General features: G+C 41.3%; 1 protein-coding gene across 1 annotated transcript in view; it reads left to right on the plus strand.

Annotated features, from left to right (window-relative positions):
• LOC108439019 (C-terminal Src kinase) overlaps positions 1 to 15,000 on the plus strand; it is an 83,415-nt gene that overhangs the window by 26,681 nt on the left and 41,734 nt on the right. The window lies entirely within an intron of this gene.

Consider the following 15,000-nt stretch of genomic DNA (forward strand, 5'->3'; position numbering starts at 1 on the left):
CTCTCTCTCTCTCTCTCTCTCTCTCTCTCTCTCCCTCCCTCCCTCCCTCCCTCCCTCCCTCCCTCCCTCCCTCCCTCCCTCCCTCCCTCCCTCTCTCTCTCTCTCTCTCTCTCTCTCTCCCTCCCTCCCTCCCTCCCTCCCTCCCTCCCTCTCTCTCTCTCTCTCTCTCTCTCTCTCTCTCTCTCTCTCTCTCTCTCTCTCTCTCTCTCTCTCTCTCTCTCTCTCTCTCTCTCTCTCTCTGTGTGCTGGAGAACAGCAGATGGTTTTGGCCCTTTCAGAGGGACGATGAAGAACGGACAGATCGGGGCAGAACGAGTGCTCAGCTAAACAGATGAAAAAGAGTTGGCGTGTAGCAGATGGCTGAGACAGGCACAGTGTGTTTTTTGGGGGAAGCATTTCTCCCCCGTCTCACCCCAGAGACCACAACACCTGCAGAAAACGGAGAGAGAGAGAGATGGAAAAAGAAAGAAAGAAAAAGAGAGAAGACAAAGAAAGAAAAAGAGAGAAGACAAAGAAAGAAAAAGAGAGAAGACAAAGAAAGAAAGAGAGAGAAGACAGAAAAAGAGAGAGAGAAGACAGAAAGAAAGAGGGAGAGAGAAGACAGAAAAAGAGAGAAGACAGAAAGAGAGAGAGAAGACAGAAAAAGAGAGAGAGAAGACAGAAAGAGAGAGAGAGAGAGAAGACAGAAAAGAGAGAGAGAGAGAAGACAGAAAAAGAGAGAGAAGACAGACAGAAAGAGAGAGAGAGAGAGAAGACAGAGAAAGAAAGAAAGAAAGAAAAACAGAAAGAAAGAGAGAGAGAGAAGACAGAAAGAAAGAGGGAGAGACAGAAAAAGAGAGAAGACAAAAAAAAGAGAGAGAGAAGACAGAAAAAGAGAGAGAAAGAGAAGACAGAGAGAGAGAGAGAGAAGACAGAAAAAAGAGAGAGAGAAGACAGAAAAAGAGAGAGAGAGAGAGAGAGAGAAGACAGAAAAAGAGAGAGAGAGAAGACAGAAAAAGAGAGAGAGAGAAGACAGAAAAAGAGAGAGAGAGAGAGGCTCTTTAAAAACAATACTTCCGATGCTTTTAAAGGAAGTGGTTCAGGTTAACGCGGTGTCTCTGTCCACTGTCTCTGCAGGGCTCGGTCAGTCAGCGTGGCTTTGACAGACACTGAGAATATGAATGTAAATCTGAACGTAACTTTTATGGTTCTGTAGGAAATGATTCAGTAGATCATGAAATTTTAGATTTCCCTGCTGGGCGTTTTGTTTTTTTTGTTGTTTTTTTAACACTGAATGTGACTGGTAGAGAAGTATATCGCTGTTGTCAGAACAAAACCTTGCATCTCCAAAATGAGAATTTTACAAGAGAAGGAAAACATATTTTATTTTTAATGTAAGTCAACGGTTTTGTTCCAACAGCAGTGATGTACGTCTGTCGTTATGCACTCACTGGCCACTTTATTAGGTACACCTTGCATAGTAAAAGGCTGGACCCCCTTTTGTCTTCAGAACTGCTTTAATTCTTCATGGCAGACTTTCAACAAGGTGTTGGAAACGTTCCTCAGAGATTTTGGTTGGTTATTTGAGTTCCTGTTGCCTTTCTATCATCTGGAACCAGTCTGCCCATTCTCCTCTGACCTCTCACATCAACAAGGCATTTTCGTCCACACAACTGACCGCTCACTGGATATTTCCTCTTTTTCGGACCGTTCTCTGTAAACCCTAGAGATGGTTGTGCGTGAAAATCCCAGTAGATCAGCAGTTTCTGAAATACTCAGACCAGCCCGTCTGGCACCAACAACCACGTCATGTTCAAAGTCCTTTAAATCCCCTTTCTTCCCCGTTCTGATGCTCGATCTGCACTTCAGCAAGTCGTCTTGACCACCTCTACATGCCTAAATGCACTGAGTTGCAGCCACGTGATTGGCTGATGAGCTATTTCTATTAACAAGCAACTGAACAGGTGTACCTAATAGAGTGGCCAGTGTGTATGTTGTGTATATCAGATTATATACCTGCTGTTATATATGGTCCTATTAAATATGAGTATCAGCGTTTGGGAGCTCATTGGAAGGTGGTACACCAGATGCTTTAAATAAGACTTCGTTGACTCTTCAGGAGCCTGAAAATTGATGCTTCCGAGTTTCTAACAACATTCGAACAAGGCATTGACCTTGACTTCAGCGAAATCAGCCCGGCAGTGCAGGTTAGTCGAAACAGATTCCAGAAAGGTTTGTGTATATATGTGCATGAGTGTCTGGTCTGACTGAAGGTTTCCTGTGCTCTGCCCAGCCCTGCTGAGCTGTGTGAAAAATGAAAAGAAACATTGCTCTCGTTAGTCTCATTAGACTTCTGTAGTCTCCAGTCACTTTTAAAGCTTTATTACAGTGTAAAGCCTCCTGCTTCTGGAGCTACTGAGAGAGACCCATTAGTTAACAGCCACAGACTGTATCTGTCCAAAATAATCAGCTTTCTGCTTTGGCTAAAATTGCACTGATTTAAACTGCCTAATTGTCCTTTTGAATGGCACCTTTGAAACATCCATGAAAACAACGATGTCAACACAGAGGCAAACATACCAACAGCTTGTGTCAATTAGGGTGGAAAATGTCAATTATTATTTGACTGATTAATCAAATTGGCACCTAACTGAACCTTTTGTGGCTTCTACCATTTCCTTTCACTTTGCCCCAACGGTGGCGCTGATGGTCTCTTTCTTTTATGGTGCAGCAAAATGACCAAAACCATGTCGCCCCCTACATTTACCGTAGTGTATCACAGTATGTCAGAATGGCCACATGCAGCATTATTGAGAGCTTTCTAGTGATGCACTTATGTGAGCTGCCAGTGAGTGATGATATTCAATGTTTTTCATGTACACATCAGCCAGTGCACATGCATAAACGTAGAAATTGGAAGTAATTAGGCTTGAATTACAGAGAAATTTATATATTTATTTATTTGTTTTTTTAAATTCAAATTCGGGCTAATTCAGGCATTTTAGCCTGGCGTCACCCACCCGTCTGTTTTCTTGGAGTGCAATAAATAAGTCATCAATATTGGGCTTGAAATATGTGAACTCTAAACATCTGTCCGATGTTTAAGGGTTTATGTGTTTAATTGTTTAGGGTGCAGGGTTTAAGGGTTTAATTGTTTAGGGTGCAGGGTTTAAGGGTTTAGATGTTTAGGGTGCAGGGATTAAGGGTTTAATTGTTTAGGGTGCAGGGTTTAAGGGTTTAATTGTTTAGGGTGCAGGGTTTAAGGGTTTAATTGTTTAGGGTGCAGGGTTTAAGGGTTTAATTGTTTAGGGTGCAGGGTTTAAGGGTTTAATTGTTTAGGGTGTAGGGATTAAGGGTTTAATTGTTTAGGGTGCAGGGCTTAAGGGTTTAATTGTTTAGGGTGTAGGGTTTAAGGGTTTAGTTGTTTAGGGTGCAGGGTTTAAAGGTTTAATTGTTTAGGGTGTAGGGATTAAGGGTTTAATTGTTTAGGGTGCAGGGTTTAAGGGTTTAATTGTTTAGGGTGCAGGGTTTAAGGGTTTAATTGTTTAGGGTGTAGGGTTTAAGGGTTTAGTTGTTTAGGGTGCAGGGTTTAGGGTGCAGGGTTTAAGGGTTTAATTGTTTAGGGTGTAGGGTTTAAGGGTTTAGTTGTTTAGGGTGCAGGGTTTAAGGGTTTAATTGTTTAGGGTGTAGGGTTTAAGGGTTTAGTTGTTTAGGGTGCAGGGTTTAAGGGTTTAGTTGTCTAGGGTGCAGGGTTTAATTGTTTAGAGTGCAGGGTTTAAGGGTTTAGTTGTCTAGGGTGCAGGGTTTAAGGGTTTAATTGTTTAGGGTGCAGGGTTTAAGGGTTTAATTGTTTAGGGTGCAGGGTTTAAGGGTTTAATTGTTTAGGGTGTAGGGTTTAAGGGTTTAATTGTTTAGGGTGCAGGGTTTAAGGGTTTAATTGTTTAGGGTGCAGGGTTTAAGGGTTTAATTGTTTAGGGTGCAGGGTTTAAGGGTTTAATTGTTTAGGGTGCAGGGTTTAAGGGTTTAGTTGTTTAGGGTGCAGGGTTTAAAGGTTTAATTGTTTAGGGTGTAGGGATTAAGGGTTTAATTGTTTAGGGTGCAGGGTTTAGGGTGCAGGGTTTAAGGGTTTAATTGTTTAGGGTGTAGGGTTTAAGGGTTTAGTTGTTTAGGGTGCAGGGTTTAAGGGTTTAATTGTTTAGGGTGTAGGGTTTAAGGATTTAGTTGTTTAGGGTGCAGGGTTTAAGGGTTTAGTTGTCTAGGGTGCAGGGTTTAATTGTTTAGGGTGCAGGGTTTAAGGGTTTAGTTGTCTAGGGTGCAGGGTTTAAGGGTTTAATTGTTTAGGGTGCAGGGTTTAAGGGTTTAATTGTTTAGGGTGCAGGGTTTAAGGGTTTAATTGTTTAGGGTGCAGGGTTTAAGGGTTTAATTGTTTAGGGTGTAGGGTTTAAGGGTTTAGTTGTTTAGGGTGCAGGGTTTAAGGGTTTAATTGTTTAGGGTGTAGGGTTTAAGGGTTTAGTTGTTTAGGGTGCAGGGTTTAAGGGTTTAGTTGTCTAGGGTGCAGGGTTTAATTGTTTAGGGTGCAGGGTTTAAGGGTTTAGTTGTCTAGGGTGCAGGGTTTAAGGGTTTAATTGTTTAGGGTGCAGGGTTTAAGGGTTTAATTGTTTAGGGTGCAGGGTTTAAGGGTTTAATTGTTTAGGGTGCAGGGTTTAAGGGTTTAATTGTTTAGGGTGCAGGGTTTAAGGGTTTAATTGTTTAGGGTGTAGGGTTTAAGGGTTTAGTTGTTTAGGGTGCAGGGTTTAAGGGTTTAATTGTCTAGGGTGCAGGGTTTAATTGTTTAGGGTGTAGGGATTAAGGGTTTAATTGTTTAGGGTGCAGGGTTTAAGGGTTTAATTGTTTAGGGTGTAGGGTTTAAGGGTTTAATTGTTTAGGGTGCAGGGTTTAAGGGTTTAATTGTTTAGGGTGTAGGGTTTAAGGGTTTAGTTGTTTAGGGTGCAGGGTTTAAGGGTTTAGTTGACTAGGGTGCAGGGTTTAATTGTTTAGGGTGTAGGGATTAAGGGTTTAATTGTTTAGGGTGCAGGGTTTAAGGGTTTAATTGTTTAGGGTGCAGGGTTTAAGGGTTTAATTGTTTAGGGTGCAGGGTTTAAGGGTTTAATTGTTTAGGGTGCAGGGTTTAAGGGTTTAGTTGTCTAGGGTGCAGGGTTTAAGGGTTTAATTGTTTAGGGTGCAGGGTTTAAGGGTTTAGTTGTCTAGGGTGCAGGGTTTAAGGGTTTAGTTGTCTAGGGTGCAGGGTTTAAGGGTTTAGTTGTCTAGGGTGCAGGGTTTAAGGGTTTAAATAAATAAGTTAAATAAAATTTCACTATTTAAACAAGCATATTATTTCAGTCTCATGTATTTTAAATTCTGTTATTTATTTGTGATGTTTTGATCAAAACGTCGACATGCTGTATTAATGTTTCCTATTATTGTTGGTAACCCAATAAGGGTTTAAATGTAGGCCCACGCTTCAGTTCCATGCTCTCATGACTGCATAACTTATTTGAGACTAGATCATAATATCTAAGGAATCATTTACTGACATTACTGAACGGTGGGTGTTAAGAATAATAACTGAATAACAAGTTGCTTTTTTGCAGTGTGTAGAGGTTAAAGGACCCCTATTTCAGTTCCGAACATTCATTCGACTTTCTCCTGCCCTTTACCTCTCTTCAGAAACCTCTCGGAACTTGCGGCCCATCCTGTAATTATAGTAGTAACGGGGCAACATTGTGGAGCAAAAGTTTTGCTTCCAGTGTAGCTGCTGTCCGTCAAAGTTAATAATGTACAGAGGAATAAAAAGAGCCTTCTTTGGTCGTCAACACCATCCAACTAATCAATTACTCATTTATACTGATTACTGGACCATCACAAATTCAACTTGTGCACATCCCCTCTGCGGGATCAGTTTGCCCTCCTGCAAGCAGCAACGTGCCAAAAGCAGCGCTAACTTCTCCGCAGTTCCTGCCTGGATTTGCATAGTCATTAAGGTCACATTTCCATATTTTCGCCACTGTTGGTTTGGCACAGAGCGTAAACTCCCAAATGCTAATTCTGTGCTTGGCTTTTTATACTAGGCTCAGCAGTTCTGGACACAGTGAGGCCAAATATTGAATCAGACTTCAAATGTAATCGGTGAAACGTGTTAAAATGGGGCTTATCAATACAATTTTTTATGATATTGGCTTTTCCAAAACCGATATTGCTGATGGCTGCAATATGCTAGTAAACCTCTAACCAACCAGTTTTACAGTGTACTGTGAGCATTTTGGCCATTCACAGACCCGGAAGTGTCTTTATGTCTGTGCATTTGTTAATCTGGGTGTTCTTCTAATTTAATAACGTTTTTGTCAAAGTAATGAAGGCTAGATTTTTACCACCTTGTTGGGCTGAATGATTTTGGAAAAATATCTAATTGTTATTTTTCTCCACAACATGATTATTTTAAAATGTTTTAAAACATTTTAAACCTTCAGCCCGGTCATGGGCTGGAGGTTAGGGAACCAGCCCTGTGATTGGAAGGTTGCCGGTTCGATCTCCTCGGCTGACAGTCCATGACTGAAGTGCCCTTGAGCAAGGCACCTAACCCCCAACTGCTCCCCGGGCACCGTGGATAGGGCTACCCACCGCTCCAGGCAAGTGTGCTCACTGCCTACTAGTGTGCATGTATGTGGGTGTTTCACTGCACGGATGGGATAAATGCAGAGGTCTAATTCCACAGTGTGCAAACACAGAGACTGCCCAATAAAGGTCTTGCCACAGCTTCTCAATGATATTTAAGTCAGTGCTTTATTTTTGTTTATTTTGGATCGTTATCCTGCTGCATAATCTAATCGTGCTTGAGCTTAAGGTCACAAACTCGCGGGTGGAGGTTCTCCTTTAGGACTTTCTGATAGAGAGCAGAATTCATGGTTACATCAGTTATGACAGGTCATCCAGGTCACAGACCATCACACTACCACCACCATGTTTCACTGTTGGTATGATGTTCTTATGATGGGATGCGATATTAGCTTAATTCCAGATGTAACAGGACCCATGTCTTCCAAAAATTCCACTTTTGCCTGCGAGACAAGCCTTTGTGTTCTTTTTGGTCAGTGGTGGTTTGTAGTTTTTAGCTCTCCCATGGATGCCGTTTTTGTCCAGTATCTTTCTTATTGTGTAATCGTGTATGTTAACCTTAACTGAGGCAAGTGAGGCCTGCCCTACTTTACATGTTTGTCCGGGTTCCTTTGTGACCTCCTGGATGAATCGCTGGTAGGTTGGCCACTCCTCGGAAGGTTCACCACTGTTCTAAGTTTTTTCCATTCGTGGATAATGGCTCTCACTGAGGTTCGCTTGAGTCCCAGAGCCTTGCAATGACTTTATAACTCCTTCCAGGCTAATGGGCTTCAATGACTTTGTTTCACAGCTGTATTTGAATCTCTTTAGAATTTGGCATCATGTGCTGCTTTTTGAGACCTTCTAGCTGCTTCACATTGCCTGACAGGCTTCATTTAAGTGATGTTTGTATTTGTCAGGTCTGGCAGTAATCCTGTCTGGGTGTGGCTGGTGAAATAAATGAATTTGGTTAACTGGTTGATATATATGTTACAAGTAGATATCCAGCATCTACAATATCTCTACATGTTCGCCGTTGTTGATACATAGACAGTTGTAAAATGTTTAAATTGGGACTAGATCTTCCTGGATTAGCATTAGTATTAATGCTCATTTCTGTAGTTTTATGCAGACGTTTTAGCCTTGGAGTCATCACCTAAACATTTCACTGTTCTGGTGTACAATTAATATCATTTCACATCATTTTGTGCAGCCCTTGTTAAAAGTCTTATCTACTGTGCTTCTTGCGTACTGCTTTAGTCTGGACTTGAGTTGACTGATCAGAAAGAAAGGGCATTTTCATCCAGGAGCTGGGCCTCGTTTTTCTGTCCACACAGGAAGGTAGTGAGGTCATGAGCTTGGCGTGATGGTTAACACTGCTGGGGTTCTGCCTGAGCCCAGGGGCGCGTTCGAGAGGCTGCAGGCTTCAAGTGGACCTGGGTAGATTTGCTGATCTTCAAATGATTGCTTCCTCTCAATGCTGTATGTATGTCAGCAGCGAACAATGAGTTGGTATTAAGATTGTGTTTTTGTGATAAAAGGACTAAAACTAAAACTAGAGGATTACTTTCTCCCAACTATACTAATATGGCAGAGAATACTTTGGCCCTGTTAGCTTGGGTTAGTTTGCATAATGACCGTGTAAGTTTTACATTTCCATACGTTTATTTTTTTTTTCAGTTTTTCAATACTGCTTGAAAAACATTTTACCCTTAATTCAAACAACACGGGTCGTGTAGCTGATTCGGTGTATTGCCGAGTGACCTCTAAATATCTGATAACGGACCCCACAACAGTTTTCACTCTGCTTATTTCATTTATTATTTATTTATTTAATATGGAATCAGTGTTCTTTCACTGCAATACCCAGCCTGCCCTGTGCCAGGATGTCAAAAGACAAGAAAGATATGCACTGATATCAAGAAATCTAAATATACTGGTACATGGCTTCTAAGCAATGACGTTAGCTGTCTGACTTCCTTCTCCATTTGACAGCTGGTTGGGGGAGAAAACATTTCACACAGTGCTTACGTATCCGCCACAAACCACATGTCATTTTTCACAGCTTACTCCCACCTTTAAGAACCATCATCAGACGGAAGTTTTTCTTAAACCAAAAAATCGTTCTCTGTTAACTGCTGTAGCACCGCTGCAGGAGGCTAGTCCGTATGTTTGCAGCACATATGACAATGGTTGCTGTTTTATTTTGGTCAAAGTGCCACTTTAAGGTATTGAAGCTCTTTTGTGTTGCACCACCATCAAGCACTTAAAAGCACATACCCAGTCAAATGGGCATTCCAACGAATTATGGCGACATCGCTATTCATAGTATTCAATGGTGTCATTAAGAAGACCGTGTCGCCGTGTGGGTAGGCGAGGTGTAACTGACTGCACTCTGTTAGAGTTCGACTCATCACCGCTACTGCGGATGTAGCCCTAACATGTGGCTGAAGGCCAGTAGCAAAGTAGATCAGAATGACCATGAAAAAGGCGAAAAGGCGTGTGGACAGTTTAGATGCAGTCTCCAGAAAACACTACGAGGAGAAGATTAGTTTGGTGGACTGGATCCATAGAGCCTGCACATCTCCAGAGTTCAGAAAATTCCTATGCAAAACAAAAATTATTAAAAGTGGCTGCCAAAGCTCATAAATAGCAAACCCATGCAAATATGTAAAGCTGAAATTAGTTTCAATTTGTATTTTCCATTCCACCTTAAATGATGCTGCAGGTGCACTGAGGTGCCTTAAATGTTGAACGAATTTTGAAAGTTGGCAAATACAAAGCCATCATTAGCTTACCTTCACAAATACATTAATTCACCACAATAAATGATCCTCACTCAACAAATAACGAGCGGCGAGTGTGTGAACACGTCTCAGTGACGGATATAATGCCGCATCCCAGACCACACACTTCTGTACTTCACCTACTACACTAATGAATGAACTTCTAATTGTGTGTGCGCTCGTTTTTATGTACCGTTTAGTGTGTTAGTGTGAAGTTTGGAACCGAGCAGTAGTTATGCACCGGGAAATCCCATATTTCATCTTTCATTTATCATCACCACAGCAACAAATCGTGTAAACTCAAGACAATACAGTCAGGTATATCAGTTCATACGCTTTAAATTCGATTTTAAAAAGTGATCCAGAAAACAAAATGCTTTACTGCCTGTGTTGGATCGGCTATGGCTTTTCACTGCTGAATGAACTTGGTGTTGCCTATAAACTGGTGGCAGCGCGATTTTGACGTCATCTGATCACTTATACACATATACTATTAATGTTTGGACTGTGTAGCCTAGAGTGTGACTTGACTTCACTCTGATTCAGCAGAATTGTGTGCTATAAGCGTCTTGATTCTGCAGAGTTTGTTATATACAAAAAGATTCAAAAAGATTCGTCTGATTTTAAAATGAATTATTTCTCTCGTAAATCATTACAGAACAATGTAGTAAACTGTAAATGGTTTAATTGAGCATGAAGTTTATTATGTAATTTTACAAGTTCTCAGTCTGAACCTCCTCCAGCTGTACAGCCATCAACACCATAGTCAAACTCACCCCATACTGGATTGAGCATGTCGGGTGTCACTGCACTCACATCTCTTGCAGTGCGATTTCGGAGATCATCCAGTGCTGTGGAACCAACGACGAACGCTCTGAGCTGTTGGAGGTTCACTGCCTATGAAAATCATGCTGCAGTGGAGAACGCAGAACGCTTTAATCTCTTCTCAGACTGAAGGGATCCAACTTCCATTGGCTCTCAGAAACCATGACCCCATCTTTCAGTTGGTATGTGATTGGTTCCCAGGCACCTCACAGTTGTAAAAATATGGCGCTTTAAAATGGGATGAATCTTTTTGAATCAGCCTGTACGATTCTAGTTGACCGTATGCTTTTATCTGCTGCGATGTGTGGGCTGATGCAGTATTTAAGTCTGCATTTATTCTCACAAGGAATCTTTAAAGTCATATGAATCTTTTTGGATGCCTAGTTTTGATCACTTACTGGAAGACAGTAAATCAGAGACTCTAAAAGAGAGCAATGAGCATATTGGTGATGGTTTTAATGTCAAGACACTATTTAATTAACAGATTTAGGTGGAATATTTTGAGCAAGGAAATCACCAAACTGTGCTCTCCAGGACCCCCGACGTAGAAAATGCAGACAAATAATTTAAATTTTATAAATAAATGAAAACAAGAATTTCGTATTTTTCGCCAAAAATGAGGATATACTTCAAATATGATTCATAATCAATTCTAATCTAACATTCCAGAATTGATGGATGTGAATTATGCATTTTACACCTCGTTTTTACATCCGAGACCGGGCGGTTTGGTTGTGTTTGTATGATGTCTGAAAGGCGAAGATGAAGTGGTTGTAATGACTGTCATTTAGAAACGCTGGATGGCTAGGAAAGGAGATGGGCGTGTGATTTCAACGCAGCTGTTGCCATGGCATCGGCAGCAGGCGGGCGAGCTGGCGATGATGCACTGAGGTGGGAGGCTGATGATGGTGGTGAGATGCAATGGGGGGAGGGGGGGCCTGTATGAGAGAAAGTCCTTGTCTCTTTGGTGCACCATCTGAACTTGGCTTACATGTAAATTCATCTACCAAATTGATCACTGTGTGGATTTTAAATGTAATTTAAGCAGCAAGAAATGTGCCGATACATTTCAGACTAGTGTGGTTTTTAGCTGTTTAATGTAATGTTTACGAACATACAGTGTCACATGCCAAACAACCGACTCTAAGATTACTTAGTAACTTTGCAAGGTTTGAGGCAGATGCATGAGGTTTGAGGTATTCAGTTTGCGCCACATTCGGCTGTTTGGGTAAAAGCTTCTGTTACTTGTTAACTACATTAGTAATAAGTAATAATGTAAAGAAGCAAAATTCAGACACCAAACATGTCTTGGCTGATCGACTATATTGGGGCGCTGTTGAAACATTTGAAATAAGCATTTAAAAGTTTAGGATTAATTATTTCATTAATGTGAAAGCAGTGTAGTGGCGGATTTGTGTAAAATGTATCTAACATGCTGCTTCTGTGCAATTTCACAAGTTTATGTAATCACAACTTTTATAAGTGACTGTTAAAGTTTATAGGAAGTTGTAAAAATAATTAACCAAACTGTAGATTATTGTAAAATCACTGGATAAATATCAAGTAAATTCATGTCATGATAAATGAGAAACTTTGCTCTGAGTAGATCATTACAGTAGATTGTTTATCCATGAATGCCAACCTATTTACAAATGACTTGAAATATTGAATAGAACATTTACACATACATTTTCTTGTAAGTTGTACCATGTATGTTTAGTTAATGTGATTCTAAGGCCCAATCCCATTTCTTATTATTACCCATACCCCTTGTTTTCGAGTGTAACCCTCCCCCTTGAAACTGTCACAAGGGGTAGTGGTTGAAATCTTTCCCCTGTGAAATGGGACGACCCTTCGAGATCCGGATACGTCACAGACGAGACGCCCATTTCCAATACGCCGCCTCCAGCTGTGGTGACCTCACTTGTGTGTCACGTGACAGGACAGGTGAATCACATTTAAAATAGCCTGGAAAAATAACCAGGCTGTGTTTTCCTGCTGTGTCTCCAGACTATAGCAATAACGGTCTATCGCACTATTTGCCGTTTATCCGAAGGAGACATCGGCGCTCACGATTCATTCACAACTTCAGTTTCACGCATCAATCAGTCAAACGAGTCACCGAATTAAAAACGGCACAAACAAGAAAACGTCATCACTTCATTAACAGCTGTTAGCGCTGCTCTGTAGGCGACCCTGCCGGCCTGCAGTGACAGCAGAGGGGAAAGTTCAGCTCCTCACTGCTTAAATACGTTTAGGGCCTCGTACACCTTCAAAGAGGGGGGCAATTATTTATTATCGCCACCAAGAATTTGTCGGTGATACGATACGAAGCTGAACTTGGCTTTCTAATCGACAGCTTCGTGATCGATTTTGTGTTTTCACGTTGGACGTCACTGTGGTCAAAACCATCACTTCGTTGTGTCCTGTTCTAATTGTTTTTTTTGTTTTTTTGGTCTGGTGCTTGTGCCTCTGCCTTGACTTTAATTGAGAGTACTTACCCAAAACACTACACGCTATTGAGGGTTCTGCTCTATATTTGGTTTCTGTCCGTTTGCAGGAGTCTGCAATTAGAACACTTCCTGTTTTGGCGCCGGATGCCACTGAGATGCAGGGGCATGGACACTCTCTCTCACACACTCACACACACTCTCACACACACTCTCACACACACTCTCACACACACTCACACACACACTCACACACACACTCTCACACACTCTCACACACTCTCACACACACACACTCTCACACACTCTCACACACACACACTCTCACACACTCTCACACACACACTCTCACACACTCTCACACACACACTCTCACACACTCACTCACACTCACTCCCACTCACTCACTCACACTCACTCACTCACACTCACTCACTCACACTCACACTCACTCACACTCACTCACTCACACTCACTCACTCACACTCACACTCACTCACACACTCTCACACACTCTCACCCTCACTCACTCATACAGACACGAGTGGGAGATATGAAGAGTGTGTGTCTGACATGTTAGTGTGTGTCTCTCTTGTATATGAGAAGGCAGCTGTATTATGTAGCTGTTCTCTTGTTGTGATGTTATAATACTGTTTTCCTCACTGAGAAGCCGGGACGTTCTTCGACATTTGGACAGTTATTAAATATTCAAGGGTTTTAAAAAAGCCAAGCAGTAAAAATGATCTTAATTGAACAAGAACAACCCGTGCCTTTCACATATGCCAGGATGCTTTTGCATAGTACGTCTGTGCGTGTGTGTCTGTCTGTTTTGTATGTGTTTTATCTGTGTGTATCTGTTTGTGTGTGTGTTTTGTGTGTGTCTGTGTGATTGCATGTGTGTGTTTGTCTGTCTGTGTGTGTTTGTCTGAGTTTTGTGTGTGTGTGTTTGTCTGTCTGTGTGTGTTTGTCTGAGTTTTGTGTGTGTGTGTTTGTCTGTGTGTGTGTGTGTCTGTGTGCATGCATGTGTGTGTGTGTGTTTTGTCTGTGTGTATCTGTCTCTCTCTCTCTCTCTCTCTCTCTCTCTCTCTCTCTCTCTCTCTGTGTGTGTGTGTGTGTGTGTGTGTGTGTGTGTGTGTGTGTGTGTGTGTGTGTGTGTGTGTGTGTCCACGCATATATAAATATATATTTAGGTTGCTGTCGTATGGGGGAAGTGGTTATGTGGTCAGAAAGGGCCACTGCTGCTCCCCTCATGCTCACACGTACCACCTACTCAACGCTGGTGGTGGAAAATCTGCGTCAGCTTCTTCAGAGCCCTCTCCGGGGGTTTGGTTCAGTCTCCCACTTTCACTTCCTATATTATCAGCAGGAACGGCCCAGAGAGGGCCCACTCAGCTCTGTTCCCATGATGCACTGGGGGTACGGGTGTTGCCCAGAGTCTCAGGCTGATGAAGGAAAGACATTTTTTCTGTTCATATACGTTTTTGATTTTTTTTTTTTTTTTTTTTTTTAATTGATCGCAATCTTTGCATCTATCTGATTATGTAATTATTCATATTGTTATTGATTGATTGGGACTAAGTAGTGCAGTTGGACTAAACAGAACAGGAAAAAAAAAAATCAAAAATTCAGCCCTTTAAATAAAACAGCCTTTCAAAGATTTCCGAATATTCTTAGGAAAATGATAATGATGAACTGTAGACCCATTACAAAGACTTTTAAAACACTGTATGCAAAGAATGAACATCATATTTATTTTATAGCACTTTATGCTGGTGGCAGCTCAAATTGTTTGGCAGACAGATGATAAATTTAAACAGTAATTGGAGAACTAGTATAAATTTAGAATCATTTTCAAATCAAATTTAAAGGTCATGAGCTGTAGAGTTTTCATTTTAATAAATAAGTTAAAGCGACGTTTTTAGATGCTTCTTAAAAGTGAGCTCTGAGCTTCACGGGCTAGTACAAGGTGGATTGAGCTCCATAGCTTAGAGGCCAAATAATTGAACGAGTCTCTCCATGTTTATTGTATTTTACTGAAGATGTTTGCAGAAGGTCACTATCTGCAGATCTAAGATCACGTGCTGGAACATGAACAGACAGAGCTTTAAGGTCAATTAGATGCTTAAAAAGGTAGCAGAACTTTAAAATGTAGGTTTAAAATATGATATGAGCTCTGTTTTTTTTTTGTTAGGATGCTGCTGCATTTTGTACAAGTCGTAAAGGATGTATTGTTTTCTTAGGACGTCCAGTAAGCAGAGCATTGCAGTAATCAAGTCCATCAGGCACTGTTATGCACTGTAGAGAGAGCAAAAAGACGATTTAAAGTGCGT

This window comes from Pygocentrus nattereri, chromosome 7 (genome assembly GCF_015220715.1).
Source record: "Pygocentrus nattereri isolate fPygNat1 chromosome 7, fPygNat1.pri, whole genome shotgun sequence".
In the NCBI taxonomy this organism is placed as follows: Eukaryota; Metazoa; Chordata; class Actinopteri; order Characiformes; family Serrasalmidae; genus Pygocentrus; species Pygocentrus nattereri.